At 45.2% G+C, this 7,500-nt stretch overlaps 1 protein-coding gene across 2 annotated transcripts in view; it reads right to left on the bottom strand.

The window, feature by feature from the left end:
* LOC147014725 (tyrosine-protein kinase receptor UFO-like) overlaps positions 1-7,500 on the bottom strand; it is a 72,637-nt gene that overhangs the window by 64,201 nt on the left and 936 nt on the right. The window lies entirely within an intron of this gene.

The following is a 7,500-nucleotide window of genomic DNA, read 5'->3' on the forward strand; positions in this document are numbered from 1 at the left end:
GCGTGGGCTTCCTCCTCTAAAAGCAGTGGAGATCAAAATGTCGATTTTTTTATTTTTGGATCTACAAATAAATTGCATGACTGGTTCACAGTTCGAGCTGAAATTTGGTACAAGTGGTGTAGTAATTTTGAAATTGTGAACAAGTCAACATCTCGTGGATAGAAGACTTCCCTTGCGTTCTTGGGAGCTTGCGTTCCATGAACCATCCATATTAAACAGAAACAAGTCGGTTTGTATTCATCGACGAACCCGCAACAGGAACTGTTTTCAATCGCTTCAAGGACGATTCTTCAACAGGGCTGTCAAAGAGTTTGTCATCCGAAGCCGACAGCAACCTGCACGGTGATGTCCCGGTCATTGAGACCAAATCGAGTCATCTCATCGTGAAGAATGCCTTGCGATGAACAACTGCTCTCGATTTTCAATGGCGACCGACTGCTGCAGATCTCATTATTGCGTCTGCTATTTGAACTGTATGACCTCCTCGCCCTGGTGGTGTTGGACCGTCAGATGAAGTGATAATGACAAACTTTGTCAACATAGATGATGATGATGATGATGATGATGCCCAAGCTATATTGACATCAATCTGCCAGGATATTGTTTACTTTGCCTCTAAGGGTCAAAAACAAACAATGAAATCCCTTGCACCAGGCCCTGGCTATTCGTCACTTGACAGGTTCATTTTGGCTGCTCTCTCTATCATCAATAAGATTGGGTGTTGTGCGTCGGTAGACATGATTATTGGCCTCGCGACTAGTTTAACTTATCTTCAATCACTACGGTCATGCACTTTATGTTCAATGGTTGATAGATACGATCCTGCATTCTGAAATTTCTGCAAAGTTGTGATGGTAGTTTCAAAGTATTAGAGTCTGGAATAACCATTGGAGGCCGAGAACCAGCTTATCACCAAAGGTGGACGGAGGTCGTTTTCATCCCCCATCTGGCTGTGAGCAGGCTATCTAAAAAGGTTATGGACGATCATCCTCCTTCATTTCTTCAACGTATTCTCCCCCCGACTTACGTAATAAATAAATGATGATTCATATCACACGGTGCTAATCATTTATAGATTGGAGCAATCGATGTTCAAAAGGTTCATGAAAACCAACACAGGAGTTAAACATGGACCACAGGGTTACGCCGAGGCTTCCATTAAAAGGAGACAAAGGACGTCTCTCCTCGAATGACGTAGAGCCAGGAGTACCAGCTCGAGCATGCAATGGAAGGTGACGTCTGCGAGTTATTTACATTCGATGGACGTGAACTGATGGGAGAAGACAAAGACAATAAAACACTTCAACTCAGCCTGAGTTAAACGCAAACTTTGAATGTCGGAAGGAAACGACTTGGTTCACATGGTTTGGAGCTAAATACAAAAAAAAAGGTTAATAACATTTTACAACAGGTGGCAATTTCACCTTCAAATTCACAAATAGCTCATCATCGCAAGTTTAATACTGTGACGTCATAATGCTGATGGTGCTCGTGTGTACCCAAGTGCTGGAGCCGTCACTTAAGTAACTAAATATAAACTCTAACTGGGTTTCCTTATTTGGCAAGAACCCAGGTTAAAATAAATAAATGAAACATCTATTCACGTCCATGCGATTCACGTGAAAAGTACGCTCATGTCTATCTACTGCTGTTTTTGTCCCACATATGATGATTTATGTACCAGCTCCATCATGAGCCTTTGCTCAATGTTGATTTTGTTTTTAAATTCGATGTCAATTTGATGTAGGCGTGATAGGACAAATGACTTCCTGTGTCTACAATTTGGAAACTCTTGGACAATAGATACAATTGATGTACAACTAGACCAGTGATCTTCACGAATGTTTAGGGGGGCGGGAGGGGGGGCACTTTTTCCCGATGACATCAGTGAGAGTACCACCACACCGCCTGCAGGACTCCATAATGGCTGCTATTAGGCCCAGTCTTCACATCCTCTTCTTGGTTGTGGTTAACTGGATTGAAAGCGTCATTGTCTGAACACTGCAACCATATCGTGGTGTAGTTATGTCACTTTTGTTTCACGTTGTAACACTCATTTGAAACCATTGGGGCAATTTGATTTATGGCGGATTATCATGGAGCGTTTTCACATTTGCGTATTATCAGCGGCACGTCAGGGGCCGCACTTTCGGACAGCAGGGGCCACCAGTGGCCCGCGGGCCGCGCAAGGAAGAACGGAGGATTAGACTGTCATTTCAGAAGGAATCGGATAGATCGTGTTTGAAGAGAGGAGGGGAGCAAGTTTATGTTGTTGGTAATCTCTTCTTCTTTGTTAACAGCCATGATTATTCCCACGTTCTTGTGGGGTTGGCCGAGGGAAGTTTTTGCTCAAGTGTTTCACGAACAGGCTGGCCAGGCCTGATGGTCGACTCAAATTAGGACAGGAATTTGTAATTTGTTCAGAGGAGGCGAGAGCTCACTTACACTTCGTGAAGGACACCGTGGGATATTTAACGTCCACCAACTAATGCTGGCAGATAGGATACAACATTCAATGTCCATCCAAGGGACGGCACACACCCGATGAATCACCCTGCCTGTGAAACACCAGGATGACAGTTTATAGCTGGGTCGGGATTCAAACCCAGGTGGGACAAGTTAGATGGGAGTGTGCGTACCTCTCGGGCCGAGAGTCTGGGCCATCCTGCCAACCCTGGTGTTGGAAATGTATTGGAATAAGTAAACACAGGAGGAGAGCATTGAAAAAAAAAAAAAATCGGTATAAATAACTTCAACTACTCATTTGAATCACGATGTGTGTGTGTGTGTGTGTGTGTGTGTGTGTGTGTGTGTGTGTGTGTGTGTGTGTGTGTGTGTGTGTGTGTGTGCGCACGTGAGTGTACATGAGAGTGCGTGTGTACGCGCGTGTGCGCGTATGCGAGTGTATGTGCGTCAAAGGATCAAAGATGAACTCTTTTGAGCGGTGTGCGTAGTGAGATGAGCTTTCTGTCCGCACCGACATTGACACCCACCCAGTGAAGGCCATGATATACTGTTGCGGGCCAGGCGTCGGCGATGAGCACAACCGCCAGGTGGAGCAGTACAGTCGGCTCCGCTGATCACCCGGAATTTAGATCGTATCTTTTCGGAAAACTCCGAAGAGTACGTGTCCCTTATCGGACCGTGATGCGTCAATATTTCTACCACGTGGTACAGGGTTATTTGCCAATTTTCAAAATACCGAGATATCCACGCGGCGATTTACCGAGTCTCCACACCCTCGACGGCGCCCGTACGGAACGAGCCGCTAGCGAACTCGAACCATGTGTGACCCGAGCAGATGGTCACCGAGATCCGTCGGTCCAAATGTCCCCTTATGGCGGCACACCGGCCTTGCTAATTTTCCAACACACAGCACGCTAAGCCAATGGAGGAAAGGACACGAACGGGCTGATACATTTCACAAATGGGGATATTTATTAAACAATCGGGAAATGAGGGGAGCACGTAAGGGTAGAGTTATCTGAATGTTGATAAGCACGTATGTACAGCAAGGCACTTAACAATTCATTACTTAGCAGACTGGCTCCACACACACACACACACGACCCAAAATGGTCTTTATTAAGGCCTCCAGATCGGATGGAGAGGCGAACTGAAGACCAGAACCTGCCTCGGATCTGTCCACCTCGTGTGGTCTTTGAGCCGATTCGAACCGGGCACCAGCGAGGGCGAGCTGAATACAGACACCGGCGAGCCGCGGTCAGCCTCCCGAGCTCCGGCGGATCCTCTCGTGCTCCAGAACACGCGCTGGTGAAGACGAGGCGCCGATCCTTCGAAACCCGCCCGAGTCGACTGAGCCAAACAACCACCAACTCCAACCACCAACCACCACCATCCAAGAACCAAGAACCAACTTCTGTCTCTCCGTTCCCTTTTTATCCCTCTCGGGTACGGCTTGCTTCCGGCGTGGGCTGTCGCATTCCATTTCTTGGAGTGCCCAAGCGAGCCGAAGGATGCAGCTTGACCTTTCCCCTACTCCGCACGCCGCCAAGCGAATGGTGGGTGGGGGATGTCGCATTCCATTTCTTGGAGTGCCCCAGCGAATCGAAGGGTGGGGCATGACCTTTCCCCTACTGAGCGCGTGGAGAATGCCGGGAGCAGAGGGTTTTCGTTGGTGTTGTTGTTGTTATCGTTGGTGGTGTAAAAATAACAAAAGGAAAACCTGACTATCAAAATAACTCCACAGCACAGGAACATTTAATTACCCATTAGACAAGGGAAAAGGGAGCTATCTATCCACATTTACTTATCGATATAACTGATCTATAGGACCTGTATGTCGAGTGCAGTAAACTTCCAAATCCGTAACAATACGTGATGACACAGCGGTTTAGCCAAATGACAAAAGTAAAGTCTTTTATTTATTTATTTATTTATTTATAAGGTGAACAAAATATATCGATGACACCTGATATGACCATCATTTCTCAAGTCATAATGAAAAAAACCCGAAATAATTATTGTGAGATCGGATAACGATTCACCGTTGTGTTTAAATAACTCCTTAACTTCGCAAGATCAGGAAGTTTGAAACAACACCGATAAATGTTAAACTTACTTATTGGGTTGATCTTTCTCCATAATCTAATATATAACGAAGAAAGTTTGTTTGTTACTTGCAAAATCGAAGAATTTTCAACTATATTGGTCAGTCGATTCTGTTATTGTCTGTCTGTCTGTCTACAGGTCTGTCTATCGCCTTCAGGTCACAATTCTAAACCGATAATCATGAAACTTTACCAAGTTGTAGAGGTAGTCCCAACTGAGAAGCCTATTGATTTTGAGATCAAACGTCAAAGGTCATCTTGAGGTTGAATTTTTAAAATCTTTTTTTTTTTTAAATCTGAAAAATCGTAAATTTTCATCCGATTGACTTGAAATTTGAACAAGATTTGCATCGTGCGTCACTGGATTGGGAAACCAAGTATTTGAGGTCAAAAGGTCAAAGGTCAACTCAAGGTCAAACTTCTAAAATCATCAATTTCAATCTGAAAAACAATCAATTTTCATCCGATTGACCTGACTGAGCTTTGATTAAGATTGTCAATTTTAATCTTAATGAAATGGACAATTTGATGTATCCATGGCAACCTTTGGAGAGGGGGGGGGGTGGATTTTGCAAGTTTCGTGCTCTGCATGGTCTTTTTCTTGTTTATTTGTTTGTTAAAGGTGGATGGAGGTTATGTTTTCACCCATCTATCTGTTTGTATTATATGCAGGACATCTCAAAAAAAGTTGTGGACGGACTCGGACGAATCGATTCGATTTTGGTGTAGATCCGGATCCAGGTGGAGGTACGTGCTCCACCGAGTGTCCCAGTTTGCTTATGTGTTTGGACCCTGCAGGAACCAGTGCAACCAAACTTTGCGTGGCCTCCTTTTTTATCGAGAGGAAGGTTGAGGGCCATGTTTGGATCAGAAAGATTGAAAAAATAAAATCAGATAATTGGCCTTCAGGCCTCGATCGGGTCTTGCGCTTCTACACTGCTTGGGGTTTGTTTGTTTTTTTTTTGTCCCAGGTGTGATCGAGTAAATGTTGAGGATGTAAATGGTGATTTGTTGTGCTGTATTTAAAAAAAAATAAATAAGAAGAACTTAAAAGAAGGGAAAGCAGTCTAAGCACATTTTGCAAGATTGGTAATTGATACGGAACCACAAGGCCAACATTCCCCAATTTGTCATGCAAGAAACATTAAAATATATATGTCATTGAATTTCCCCGGGGCAATGCCAGGTACTTCAGAGAATCCCTGCCAGTTGCCTGGACCGACCAAAAGGTCTCGGGTCAGACCACAAACACGACGACGTCTCGGGTCCGGGGTAGATCTCGATTGTGCGAATTCTTTGACAAGGGAAACGCAGCATTTAAAGGAGATTTTCGTGGGAATTCTTGCATACAAGAAAACCAACTGGGGAAATCAAAGAGAGAAAGGAATATCGAGTGGTGATATAACCCCCACTCCCCCCTGACAGATTTAAGTGAAATATTCCTCAATAAATTCAAAAGATGCCAAGATAATGAATTTTTTTGTATTCAAAGAAACCACTTTGATCTGATCAATGAAAAGCTTCTTCCCAGCACAAAGTGTGCAGGCAGAGGGGTTTATGTAATTTCTTCTTCTTTGATGACCACAATTATTCCCATGTTGACAAGAGGAAACTTGGCCAAAGTCTTTCACGAACCGGCTGGCCAGGCCTGCTGTTCGACTAAAGCGTTAGGGCAGGAATTTGTAAAAACTTTTCTTGGTGCAAGTGAGAGCTCACACCTCCTCTTTGCGAAGGACACCGTGGGATCTTTAACGTCCATCAACTAATGGTGGAGAGGGATCGCCCAGTTTAACGTCCGTCTCACCAATCCAACATTTTATAATCAGGTCGGGAATCGAACCCACACTTCTCTTTAATTTTCCTCTTTATTGAAGAGCAAGAGGAGGCTTGACGGTTCAATAAAGTGCGATACATCTGAACCATCATGTCCGACTCGACCCCTTATGCCAGGTGTATGTGAAATCATGTGGACGGAACATATCCCTCTGGGAGCAAATCGGTTAAACAAGTGAAGGTTTCATCTTCCTAACAAAAGTTTATAAATCCAATAAGAAGGAATTTCAGAAACATTTGTTTACGACTGAATTATCACACTCGATCCATTGTCTTTGGGTACTTCAAATACCCTCTGAAGGCAGCAAGTAATCCTGCAAGGGGTCAACAAATCTGAACCTCAACTGGCATGGGAAGTTGTGTGCTTCACCAACAACCACAAACGTTACAGCTCACCTGTGCACAAGTCTAAACCATCCCAGGATAACAGGTGGGCTCGTGATCGTGCAAACACCTAAGGTGTTTCCAAAAGGAAGCAAGTCCTGGTGGGAGTATTACAACCAGGTAGTTCAATACCTGTTTACATTGACACCTTCAATCCTGGTGCAGCCTCAACACGCTCCTGCCCAGCTCGCATACAAATTGTTCAAGGGTGTCACCGATCGTCAAAATCCTGGGGCAAACTTAAAACTTGTTGAACGTCACAAAAACGACCGATTTCGGCACCATCCAAATCAAAACTAGTTTCACAAAAAATTAACTCAAAACCTTAACTAACTACTCAAAGTGAACTTAAGGGGAATTGGGGGGAGGGTGGAGGAGGGCGAGGAGAGATTGAGAGATGGAGAGATTCAGGGGGTTGTAAGAGGAGACAGAAGGATGGAGCGAGGTGGGGACAGGGGTGAGACGGATGAAAAGAGAGGGGAGGGAACGGATGAAAGAAGAGGAAGAGGGGAGCGCAGAGTTATTGGGGCATTGGCAGGAGGGGAAGAGCAAGAGAGGTGGGGAGGGGAGAGCAAGGGAGGCGGGGAGGGGGAGGGGAGCAAGGGAGGCGGGGAGGGGAGGGGAGCAAGGGAGGCGGGGAGGGGGAGGGGAGCGAGGGTGGCATGGAGGGGAGAGAGCAAGGGAGGTGGGGAGGGGAGAGAGCAAGGGAGGT

The sequence above is a fragment of the Eptatretus burgeri genome, chromosome 13 (genome assembly GCF_056783735.1).
Source record: "Eptatretus burgeri isolate ZD-2024b chromosome 13, Ebu_testis_v1, whole genome shotgun sequence".
Classification (NCBI taxonomy): Eukaryota; Metazoa; Chordata; class Myxini; order Myxiniformes; family Myxinidae; genus Eptatretus; species Eptatretus burgeri.